Here is a 13,414-nt window from a genome sequence, read left to right as displayed (position 1 = left end):
ATGTCCGCGTAATGTGGTGTCGATGATGGTAATGGCGTGGGGTGATGGTGGCGGCGATGGTGGCGGCAACGGGTGGTGGGGCCGACGGTGGGGTAAATGTTAAGTAATTGATGTTAAAGGAAGTAATGTAGTTATTTAAAGGATTTAGTGATTTATGTTGTAAATTATATAATTAAGGGCATTATAGGTATATTAGGTAATGGTGTTTAAATTAATAAATAAAGGAGAAATGTATTTTAGGTAGTTTAATTTCTTAGTTGAGATTTTAAAAAGTTTAATAAGGTACTAGACTATTTTCTCGCATGACACGAGATATAAACATACTAATTTTTCACGATAACATAATTAATAGTTATATATAAAACATAATGAAATTGAAATATGATAATATTATTATTAAAAAAAAGTTTATGTGTCGAAGTTGTTTAGTAGGATACATGTTGGTTCTGATGGTTCGGGTTCCTGTTCTACCCTCTGATGAAAAATATCATGATCATCCGTGTTGGCATAGAGTTTATAGTGGAATGAATTATCCCTCTAGATCGTTCATTCCTCTATCAAAGTCTTGAATTTCTGCCATGAATGCATGATTCTGATCATCGGTACTAGGCGGACCCCAATTATATGTACCATCATTTTGAACTACCAAAGCTCCCGAGTTGTCCGTTTCTCCTGAGTTTCGGTTCCTAGTATTAGCATATTGACGCCTTGAATTCTGACTTGCAATAGAACCACTCTAATTGAAGTTCTGACGGCATGTAGCTGAATTGTTACCCTCTCTTGGCCTCTGACATTCACATGCAAAATGTCCAAAACCATCACAATTAAAACACTTCACTTTAGTCTTATAAAATCCCACTTTGCCGACTATAACCTCCTTTTGGTTCTATCAGTGAATCGTTGAACTCTCAAAGTTAACATTGCTAATTGCCAGTTCAGATCCAACTCTTCCAGGTCATCTGGATCAACTTGCTTGTACTCCTCCCTAACCATATCAGGATCAGTCAGTTTTCCTCCAATTAACTTCTCATGAGCAGACACAAACGAAGCTAGCATGCCCAAATGTCCCTTAGCAGATCTTATGCTCATCAGCATTCCTGATAAACCTGAGCTTGGAGGACTACTTTTCTGATTCCCATTATGAACAACCATAGTTGATTCCGGAGAAGTTACATACATCAAGTTGTTGTTAGAATCCATTGTCATCTTCAATTTTTCATCATCTCCACTGTAGAAGGTTGTAAACAGGCACTTGAAGATTTTACAGAAGCAACACTAGGTTTGCTATGATAAAGTTCCGGACATAGAACAAAATCACTGCTACCTGCTTCTTTAGACTTACGCTTCATATCCCAACCTCTTAGTTTTCGTATGATCTGATCCAGAGTCCATGTATTGAATTTAGGATTTTGTTGGATTGAAGTCACAAACCCTTCCCACTTACCTGGAAGATATTCCAACAACTTCTCGAGCAAATGACTTTAACGAATCAATGTCTCATCAAGAGATTTATCTTTGAAACTTGTGCATACATAGTATTGTTTTTTCAACAAGTCCTTCCTCCTCTTCTTGAGATCTTCATCACCTTTACAATGATGCTTGAGTACATCCCATAAGCCCTTTTGCACTTAGATACTTTCAAACAAGTGCAAGAATTCCCCTTGAGATCCATTCGTAGTGATCCTAAAGCCTTACTTCAGCTTCTTAGTCCTTCTTTTGATCAACATTCATTTGGTCATACGTAGCCACTTTCCCACCACTCAAACTAGTATCCTTGTCATTTGCCACAATAGGATGAACATAACCATTGACAGTACAAATCCACATCCTAATGGTCCATAACTCTGCAATATGACTCGAATCTGTGATTGGCATCTTAATTGACCCTGCAATTACGAGGTCGAATTTGTTCCTATGAATTGTGAGGTGACAATTCATACTTAAGCAGATTTACACATTCAATACTTAAACTTAATCTAGTATTCTATGCATAATACGAAGTTCATTAAAGATAATCATGTAACAAAGACATATTACAATATAAGACCAAACAATTTAGACTGCTATTGACATAAATGTAACACCCCGACTAAGGCGGAAACACGAAGTGCCATAGAACGACATGGTACAAAGATTTAAAGATAAAACATCAACATTAAGTTTCATATATCATTCGAGATCAAAAGACAATAAGTTCACGATGACGTTAGAATCCATTACATAATCATAATCTATAAATGAAAGACAAATTGTTCGCATTACAAGTCCACCGACTAACAAGCAAACAAGGTCCAAGGCGGTCCAAGCTACGAACCTAATGCTCTAAACCTGAAAAGCATGAAGAAAAAGTGTCAACTACGAGAATTGAGTGAGTTCATAGGTTTTTAACTAACAACATATGTTTATTCCAATATAATTAGAGGTAATGAGTCATAAAACTTCCTAGTATTCTTCCAAAATATTCATTTCCAAAAACGTATGTTCAATTCGTTTAGCCACGAGGGCATATTTCAAGTAAATCTTGATGAATAAATGCTTGAGCCACTACTACTACCATTTTCATGTCTAAATAATATATTATTTCATTTCATAGCACAAACTGTCAATCAAGTGTTTTATTTATAAGTAGGGTCGCGCCATGGAGACGACCATTTAATTTAAGGTAGCTAGAACACCGCTCCGGTCGGACTGGAAGAGAAGGTCGTCACAAAGGCAACCAACCTTTTACCGTTACGCTCCGGGTGGGTGGACGAAACCTAGTTGCGCAACTATCTAACTACAGGCCTCTACTATCGGAGTAAATAGTAGTGTACCGAAAGAAAACGGGTTGACAGAACTCAAGCTCATCATAAAAAATTTATCACATTGAACATACAAGACAATTTCATTTCATATTCATATTATCAAGAATCATTTCATATGTACATATATATATATAATGCTTTTCACCCTGATAGTTAAACACATAAAACAGTTTGAAAGGGGGCTATGACTCACTTGATTGGAGTATGAAAAGGGTCTGATCAAAAGCGAGATCTTCGGCTAGTGGTGTCGTCCCTCAAGCAAGCCTAAACCATGGTATTTAAAATGTACACAACGTAAGTGTGTGTTGCATGAACTAGTAAGCTAGATCATGAGACGTATGCTAGTAGGCTTGCCCATCTTTGGTTGTTGTTTAATTATGGAATTCAAGTGCATTATATTGTTCACATCATTTGTTGGAAGATATTTGGTGGTGATGATCATTTATACAATTTTGTACGTTTATTGAAATTTCGGTAGTTTGGCTTTGTTTTATATATAATTTCTTTTGCATACTTTGTTTAATAATCATATTTGACATTTGTGATCTTATAATATAAACGTTAATATATAATTCTGATTTTTATTTAATTATTTATTTATTTAATATTATTTAATTATTTATTTATTCATTTTATTGATTTATTAATTAAATAATTCCTTGTAATTGCTTTTAAGTTCTTAAATCATCTTTAAAATTCATGGATAAATATACTTTGATTATTTACAGGTTTTTATGCTTGTTGATTTATAATATTATGATTTATACATTTATTTGTGCATTATTCCTTTTAATTTTAATAATAGTGATTAATTAGTGATTTTTACTTAATAAATTACCTTTAAGTTGTATGAAACTTGGTTCTTCACTTGTAACTATTTTTCTACGGTAGGTTTTAGTTACTTTTACCATTGGTGATGTAAATTTAGTCATGTTCAACGGTTTATATAATTTATTTATTAATTTATATATCCTTTAATTACCATGTTAATTCATCAAATCACAAAAAAATACTTAGAAATCACCATACAAGCTTTTGTCCAAAAATCCCAGGCCTTTCTAGGCAACTTTTAACATGTCAAATTTATATAATTTCAACCTCTCTTGTATCTTGCTTATTTGAGGACTTTATAATCAAAAATCGTTTACTGAAAACCTGTTTTAAGCCTCATTTCTTAAGCAATTTAGGTACTTCAAGATGGATTTTTGTCCTTGTTTCAATATTTCCAGAAAGTTCTTCATATTTTGATAGTCCAAGTCGTGATAGTGGTGGTGGTGTCATATGTGCAATTTTGTGCTTTCGGTCAGTGATTAATAAACCCGAAAAGGTGATTTTTGAGCTTAATCTTGCCATGCATCAAGTGACTTGAGTTTTATAAATATGAAATAACTTATTTCCAGTAGGTTTGTCATGGTTTCATGTTCAAAAGATTGTGATGCATGTGTGTGCTCAAAATGCGTTTTTGCAAGCTTTCGGTTTACGATTTCAAGCATATTTTAACAAGTTTTGATTCAAGCTTTATGTCCTTGACATTTTACAAATTTTTCCAGAATATTAACATAACTTTTAACCTATTTTAACATCACTTCCAATCTTTTTAAATCTAACAAGCCTGCAATTATCTCAACTTTTAAACAATAAATCTTCATCCATCTATAACCCATCAACATAATAACATACTTTCATGAAAATTTCCAGAAAATATATGCATAAAAATTGTATAAAACATATTCATCCTTTCATGCAAAATGTTATTTTAGAACTATTAATATATATCAACACTTTTTGATGCAAGCTTTCATAGATCCAACATTACAACAACAAAAGTCTTCCTTTTAATAAAATTTCCAGAAAATCAACCTTCAAAATATATAAAAATATAACCATCTTTCAAAATAAAAACTACTTTAAAAGCTATATAATCTATAACTACACTTTTGGGTCTTAAACTAGTTGAATCCTTGGATTTTTCTTCATAGATTCAACATGCATGAGCATGGGAAGAAAGATCCTATCAACTTTTCCCTCATCAAGTGTAAATTTGAAAGAAAACATAAAGAAAATATAATCTTTTGACAATACCTTTCAATATACAACAAGAACAAAATTAATCTAGTAAAAATGATGAAGATTATACCCTCTTGAATTCGGTTTTGATGGTGAATATGAGCAGAAAATTTCATGACCTTGAAGCTCCAAATAACCCTTAATCTAAGCTTAAAACAATCCTTAATCCTTCCTTGAATTAACCCTTAATCTACCTAGTATAACCCTTATTATTAGTATAGTTTAAATATGATTTTTGCTTCCTTTTTCCTTGCCTTTTCTTTGAGCCGTGAATTACCAAGAAAAGATGGAGGAGAAAAGTTTTTGGAGAGAAAAGAGGTATGTGTGTGTGTATGGGAAAGAGTGGAGGAGTGAGGAGTGAAAGGGATGTTGGAGTGTAAGAGTATTCAAGTTTGTCTTGGAAGTATAAGACATAAGATGCTGTAGTTATGAGTTGATTGGTCAATTGGTTCTTGGGAGGGAAAAGTGGCCGTAAGTTTTGAAGGTAAATTCAAAAGAGTGTTTAGTTTTAGTTAGTTGTTTTATGTATATGTATATTATATGTGTCTAGGTGCATTCATGGGTATTCATTACTAGTTGTAGTGTTTTCAAAATGCAAGCATATACTTCTTATGTGCACCCATATGTATATGGCTGAAAATTTACATGTATGTATACATATATGTGTCTTAAAATTTGTTACATACTCCCGTTAGTTGTGTACATGTATTTATTTTAGACATATATATATATATACACTTATTATAAATCAAGTACTTTCAAGTACATATTAGCTTTTGAATATACTTGGGGATAGAAATTTTATTCTCATGTCATATTTACTTAAATTGGCTTGGTAATTAAGTTGTTGGACATTAGTATGAATTTTTTATTGTTATCTCAACTTGTGCGACTCACTTTATTATTTATATAACTTGATTGATCAACAAATAAATTTTGTTCAATGATATTTTATTAAATTGAATTTAGAACTAAATAATAGCTTTAGATTACTAATTTAGGGGCATTATCTACTAGCTTCAAGTATAACTATGGCTTGCGGGATCATAGACAACCTAACTAGCACGTAGGTAATATTTAAAAAGTAGAGTTGTTACAATAAACGTGCACTTACAAATCCTAACCCTTCATTCATCCCATAATGCGATGTTCCAAATCCTGATCTTGGGCATCATTAGGATTTATTCTCTTTGGACATATCGATCAGGAATTTCGGGTCTGATACAAAATGATGCAAACGGAAACGAAAATGAACAAGATAACTAATTGAATTTGTTGATTCAAAGAATACCAAGAATAATTCTTTTAAAATGGTACATGGGATGGGGGATTCCCATCCAATTTAGGTAAACTTTAGATAATAAAGGGATTATTAAGTGATTGGGATTGGGAGTTTACATCTAGTTACCTTTTTTCTTCAAACAGACATGTGTATAGAGAAAATTGATTTTTTGATATATTGAAAACTAATCATTTCCAGTTGTTTACATACATATAAATAGATAAGCAAAATTCAAACAAGCCTAAAAACATAAGCAGGTCGGAAGATATTACAAAAGGAAAGTCCAATATAACCCGAAAAACATAGAAAAAGGCTCATAACTCATAGAAAATGGCATTTCTAGGCACGAAGACTAACCCGAACTGGCGGTTTGCAACTTGAAGCTCCTCGTTCCGGCGGTCGTTTTGACTGGTGGCCCGTCGAAAACTGAGCCCGTTAGCTCAAGTTATGGCCGTTTAGGTGAAGGCGTCCTTACACCCATATCCAAGGGCCTTCTAAATACACCGGTGCTTGTTCTTGTAAACTTGGGCCTACACTAAAAGCTATTTTGTAGACACCGACTGAATGGTTGCGGGAGCGGCGTTCATGAAAGTCGGGCAACGGGCCTGGGAGGAACATTCGTGTAAAAAGGGAAAGAGGGAAGCTCATACAGTAAAGGGTAAAACAATAAAAAGGAGGATGTATTTCGGTTGCGATCATACCAGCACTAATGCACCGGATCTCATCAGAACTCCACAGTTAAACGTTTTTGGGCGAGAGTAGTACTAGATAGGGTGACCCTCTTAGAAGTCCTCGTGTTGCAACCCCTTTTTACGTTTTTGCAGCTCGTCTTTTAGAAATGGGTTGCTCTTCAGTCCAATTTGTTGTTTTTCCCCATCGATGTTACTATTATGAACGTGATTACAAACATTTTGTAGGGTGCGGGAAACAGACGGGTGTTCTTATTTTCAATTTTTTTACCATCATAGATGGAAGCTCCTCGTTCCGGCGATCGTTTTGACTGGTGGCCCGTCAAAAACGGAGCCCGTTAGCTCAAGTTATGGCCGTTTAGGTGAAGGCGTCTTTACACCCGTATCCAAGGGCCTTCTAAATACACCGGTGCTTGTTCTTGTAAACTTAAGCCTACACTAAAAGCTATTTTGTAGACACCGACCAAATGGTTGCGGGAGCGGCGTTCGCGAAAGTCGGGCAACGGGCCTGGGAGGCAACATTCGTGTAAAAAGGGAAGGAGGGAAGCTCATGCAGTAAAGGGTAAAACAATAAAAAGGAGGATGTATTTCGGTTACGATCATACCAGCACTAATGCACTAGATTCCATGAGAACTTCGCAGTTAAACGTGTTTGGGCGAGAGTTGTACTAGAATGGGTGACCCTTTGGGAAGTCCTTGTGTTGCAACCCTTTTTTACGTTTTTGCAGCTCATTTTCCAATTTGTTTGGGGTTTAGGGTTAGGGGTTTAAGGTTTTTAGGGTCTTTTTTGGATAAAGGAAAACGTATTATAAATGTAATAAACATTTACAAAGTAATGCCCCCTTAGACCCCCCAGAATAAGATAAAGGGGACCCATGGTGCAGGAAATGAACCAACTGAGTAACTGGACAGGCCCAGAAACCCAATAAATAATCAAACTAGCAATCTAAACAATAAGAGTATAACACAGTGCTAGTATAACTATCAGTGCTGGTCGTCCAACTTCATGAAACGACCAAATCCATCATCCGACTCAACATCTTCTTTAGCATACATATCATCATCATCCCCAGCAGCATGTGTAGCTTGAAAAGAAGGCTCAACCGAGGGAATACTAACATCATCACTGTTAATCTGGCATAGTACATCATACTAGTTCCTAGTTGTAACACTCCACCGTTGGCGGAAACATGAGGTGTCATGAAAAGTACAGCACGACATTGAATTACATAGATACTGCTAAATGAAATAGAATATAATAAATATATTCCCAAAACATGAGTTCAAAGTCATAATTATGCTGGAACAACTTAATACAATAACTCCATAAATGGTATAGTCCAAGGCATGTAGCCTTAAAGTCTGACAATAAGCAATGGAGCTTAAATATCCAAAGTCCAGTCCTAGCATAGAAGTCTTTATCCCTGATTAGCCTGAGTACCTGAAAAGTATACTAAAACGTGTCAACACAAAGGTTGGTGAGTTCGTAGGTTTTTGTCAAAAAGTCTAGTCAAGAAGGAAGTCCTTTTGTCGATTCTTTTAAGTCAAAATAAGTATTTGTTCAATACATAAAGAGCAGAGCTACAATATATAAGTCAAAGTACACAAGTCTCAAGTCCAAGTCTCAAAGTCCAAGGTACTCAATGTAACCGAAATACTCAAAGTCTCAATGTCTGAAAGTCTGGCCTTACGGTACCTGCCTTAGTCCATAGTCTCAAAGTCTCAAGTCTCCATATAAAGCACGTCAAATAAGCACGTCATCAAGCACAACAACAAACACATAATCACACATATACAACAAGACAAAAGCACTTCAAATGGCATAAGTAACTCTATACACACAGGCTCAATATTGAATATTAACAGAAATCGACAAAACTGTTTAAAAAGAACAAGTATACTTTTCACCCCAAAAACTTATAAAAAGAGGGGCTACGAAACTCACCTGAAAGTAGCACAAGTATAAGTACCCTAGATCACTGAACAAGAACACGAACAATCAGATACACCTGAAATAAACTCATTATCTGTCCAAAAGTCACCCAGTAAGTACTTACTTAATTGCACAAGTCCATATCCTATACTATTGTCTTAGGAAATGCCATTATATCTCGTCAACGTCATAATATTTCATAATAGTCTCATTCGTTCTTATAAATTATCCAAAAGAAATACTTCTTTTAATAAAATCATATTTAATATCAATGTCATCGATTACTATTATACCAATGTATATATATATATATGTTCTTACTAAAATAGTCCTTCTATATATATTTATATGTATATATATATAAACCTGTCCATTTTAATTAATCCGTATATATATACTTAAGTCCAATGTCCATATTAACTCCGATGTCACGTTTTATTGTTTATATCCCTTCAAGTCTTCGCATGAAACGTCATTATAAAATATATATTAAGATGGAATATCGTATAACTTATATAGTCTTTACCAAGTATATTTATATATATAGTTATTTTAGTCATATGCCCATATCATTAATATTTCGACAACTTTGAATGGATTATAAAATGACTCTAATTGACAAATATCCAAATCTGATTTTGACCAACAAAATCCCAATTTTGACTATCCTTAATTAATTTTGACTACAAAGTCCAAATTGAATCAAACCCTAATTTAATTTTAACTCTAAAAGTCCAAATAAGATCCAAAAATACAGATCTGCCCCTTTGACCACGGTTGACCGGTGTTGACCGGCCGTTGACTGAACCAAATATCAAGAACAAGTCTAGATCGAAACATGATGCACAATCCAAATCACTTTTATTACCCGGATTTAAGCTAGATCTAATCAAAATCAACCAAACCAACTCGAAAATTATAAAAATAGTCATGAATTTAATACATATTTTCGGTTTATAACACATATCAACCCGAAATCATAAGATGACACAACAATTCTTACCCAAGGTGGTGGATTTCGGATATCTCGGTTTTGAAGCTTTTCGGACCAAGGATTTCGGTTTCAAGGATTTTCGGCTTGAAGATTTTGGATTAAACATATATTTATAAATATATAACCGATATAAGTATGGAAATGTATAAACTTTTCGGATCTAAAGAGATTTCGCATGTATATATGTACATATACTCATAAATAACCAAAATATACATATATTTTAGTAACACTTTTCGGATTCAAATCTAAGTTTTTATTTTTTTTTTAGTAAAACCTATTTATATGTTCAAAGATGGCATCTTTTCGGATCTATACATATATATGTAAGAAAAGTAGGTCGGATCCATATATATATACACAGCCGATTATATATATAAAAGAAAATCACGATTTTGATGAAGAAAAACCGATCTAATGCATGGATTTATGTAAATCTTACCATAACTCAAAGAAAATAATAAAAGAAGGATAAATTCGTGGTGGTTTGTGGTGGTTGAGCGGCGGCCGTTCAGTGGTTAGTGGTGGCCGGATTGGAGGAAGAGTGGGAGAGGGAGGATGAGAGTGTGTTATGTGAGAAAGAGATGGAGGAAGTGGGAGGCTAGGGTTAGACAATTAGGGTTTTCTTTTTCTTTTCCTTTTTATTTTTATGTTTTTTATTTAATTATTTATTATTCTTAGCTCCCTTCCTTTGACTTCCCTTTAAAAGAGTTTGACCCGACAATTCAAGAGCACTCGAGATCTGTTAAATTATTTTGTCGACATTTTTTAGTGTAACTTTTCAATAGCTTTCCAACAAATATAAATATGACTATATTTATTTATAAAATCTTTAATGGATTAAGTTTTAAGTATTTCATTTTATTTGGCATTTCCACAAGACAACTAATATTCCTCCTGTCCTCGAGTCCACGCATAATTTTTCTAATTTCTAAATGCTCATAAAGCCCGAATAAAACATAAGTCCACCTATTCCGTCGAAAAAGTCTTAAAGTCTAATGACGTACATAAACAAACGAACTAAAATGACCGGAAAAAGTATTTCGGAGAACACGCTCAGATGACGACAGTTGTCACAGCATTACCCCGTTAAAAGAATTTCGTCCCGAAATTCAACTCGCACTAGTCCCATTAAACAATTGGGGTAATTTTATCTTAAATCGATCTTTCCGTTCCCAAGTATACTCAGACCCTCGCTTTAAATTCTAATGACCCTTGACCAGTGTATACTTGGTTTTCTTTAATTTCCGCACTTTGTGGTCCAAAATTTCTAAAGGCTCTTCAACAAAATTCAACTTATCGTCAATCCGGATTTCGTCCATAGGCACATGATGATCTTCTTCAGGTAGACATTTTCGAAGATGCGACACATGAAATACGTCGTGAACTCCCTTAAGCTCTTCCGAAAGTCTCAATCGATAAGCTACCTCGCCAACTCTTTCTAATATCTCAAAAGGTCCAATAAATCTAGGTCCAAGTTTTCCACTCTTGACAAATCTAACCACTCCTTTCCAAGGGGAAACCTTAAGAAGTACACGGTCTCCAACACTAAATTCTAAAGGTCTACGTCTCACATCAACATACTTCTTTTGACGTTCACGTGCTAATCTAAGTCGCTCTTTAATCTGAATTACTTTCTCAATAGTCCCTTCAATTAGTTCTGGCCTAACCAACCGACTATTACCAAATTTGGCCCACGCGACAGGCAATCTACATTTCCGTCCATACAATGCCTTGAAAAGTGCCATATAAATACTCACATAATAACAATTATCGTAAGAACATTCTATCAAATGTAGATGGTCATCCTGGTTACCTCCAAAGTCTAGGACACAGGCTTTCAACATGTCTTTTAAAGTCTGAACTGTACATTCACTCTGATCATCGGATTGAGGATGTACACCGTACTCATATCTATTTTAGTCCCATAGGCCTTCTGAAACCCTCGCCAGAATTGAGAATTAAAGCGAGTATCTTTGTCCGAAATAATCGAAACCGGTACGCCATGCTTCAACACGACTTCCTTTGCATACTTTCTCACCAATTTCTTGGTGGGATCTTTTTCACGAATGGCCAAGAAATGGGCAGACTTTGTCAGTCTATCGACAATCACTCAAATCATATCATGACCATCCTTCATTATGGGTAATTATCTAATAAAATCCATAGTCACTCACTCTCATTTTACGTTCAGGAAAATCTGGTTGCTTGAGTAATCCAGCAGGCTTCTGTTGTTATGCTTTCACCTGTGAACACGTCATGCATGGACTTACAAACTCAACAACATTCATCTTCATGCCAGGTCACCAATACAACTCATTTAAGTCGTAGTACATCTTGTCAGCACCCGAGGTACCGAATACATTGAATTATGAGCTTCGTTCATGATCATGTCTCAACGCACCAGTGAAAGATTTCCATAGTCTGTCCACAAAATACATCCACCATCATCCCTTTTATCTAGATGTTGTTCCATACCTTGCAATTCCTTTTTGAGAAGTTCTTCACTGCCAACAACCACTGTCTGTGCTTCTGTGATCTCATCTCTAACACTTCTTTGCACTTTAATGTTCATCACACGTACTCGTTTAGGATTAACCCTTTCCTTACGACTCAGAGTGTCAGCCACTATATTAGCTTTTCTCGGGTGATCACGAATGTCACATTATAATCACTAAGTGACTCAAGCCATCCCTTTGCCTCATATTCAAATCTTGTTGCGTGAAGATATGTTATAGAATTTTGTGATCCGTATAGATTAACACACTTGGTTCCTTACAATTAACGCCTTCAACGCTTTAATGCAAATACTACTACTCCTAACTCCAAGTCATGAGTTGTGTAATTCTTTTCATGAACCTTTAGTTGTCGCGAAACATACACGATGACTTCGCTCCATTGCACGAGTACACAACCTAATCCTTGACAAGATGCATCGCAGTACACTATCAAAATCATCTGATCCTTTAGACATACTTAAAATCGGCGTATTGCACAACCTATCCTTCAAAATCAGAAACGCTTTTTCTTGTTTCACGTCTTAAACATACGGCCTATCTTTCTACGTCAATTGCGCTAACGGCAATGTAATCTTAGAAAATTTTTCAATGAACCTTTTATAATAACCCGCCAGACCAAGGAACTGTTTAACCTTAGTCGGCGCCTCTGGCGTTCTCTAAATCTTAACTGAATCAACTTTGCTGGGATTTACATGTATTCCATCCTTGCTCACATCATGTCTCAAACAGTGTACCTTGTTCAGCCAGAATTCACATTTAGAGTACTTTCAATACGGTTTTTCCTTCCATCAACAATTCCAGTACCTTTCTTAAGTGTTCAGTATGTTCCTCTTTTGTCTTTGAATAATTCGAAATGTCGTGAGTAAACACGATAATAAACTTGTCTTATACGGTCGGCACACTCTATTCATCAATTTCATGAACACTGTCAAAACGTTTGTTAATCCAATGGGCATCATTGTGAATTGAATCATCTGTGTCTTGTCCTAAAAGTGGATCATCAGTCCTAGGAAGGGGATAACGGTCCTTCAACGCTTAGGGCTTAGGGGTTTAGGGGTTAGGGCTTAGGGCTTAGGGGTTCGGGGTTCGGGGTTCGGGGTTCGGGGTTCGGGGTTCGGGGTTCGGG

General features: G+C 35.2%; 1 long non-coding RNA gene, 1 other non-coding gene and 1 pseudogene across 2 annotated transcripts; 2 read left to right on the top strand and 1 right to left on the bottom strand.

Annotated features, from left to right (window-relative positions):
- Positions 1–2,090: 2,090 nt before the first annotated feature.
- Positions 2,091–5,158, bottom strand: LOC122602632. The gene is made up of 3 exons (XR_006324344.1): positions 4,942–5,158; positions 2,998–3,068; positions 2,091–2,328 (listed from the first exon to the last, which is right to left on the bottom strand). It is a non-coding gene; the product is annotated as an uncharacterized LOC122602632 (long non-coding RNA).
- Positions 5,159–6,840: 1,682 nt separating this feature from the next.
- Positions 6,841–6,959, top strand: LOC122606343. Its single transcript, XR_006324862.1, has one exon. It is a non-coding gene; the product is annotated as a 5S ribosomal RNA (ribosomal RNA).
- A 474-nt stretch (positions 6,960–7,433) lies between these two features.
- On the top strand, positions 7,434–7,552 carry LOC122606352 (annotated as a pseudogene).
- The last annotated feature ends 5,862 nt before the right edge of the window (positions 7,553–13,414 follow it).

This window comes from Erigeron canadensis, chromosome 6 (assembly GCF_010389155.1).
Source record: "Erigeron canadensis isolate Cc75 chromosome 6, C_canadensis_v1, whole genome shotgun sequence".
Taxonomy (NCBI): domain Eukaryota; kingdom Viridiplantae; phylum Streptophyta; class Magnoliopsida; order Asterales; family Asteraceae; genus Erigeron; species Erigeron canadensis.
This window is presented reverse-complemented; position numbering and strand designations above follow the sequence as displayed.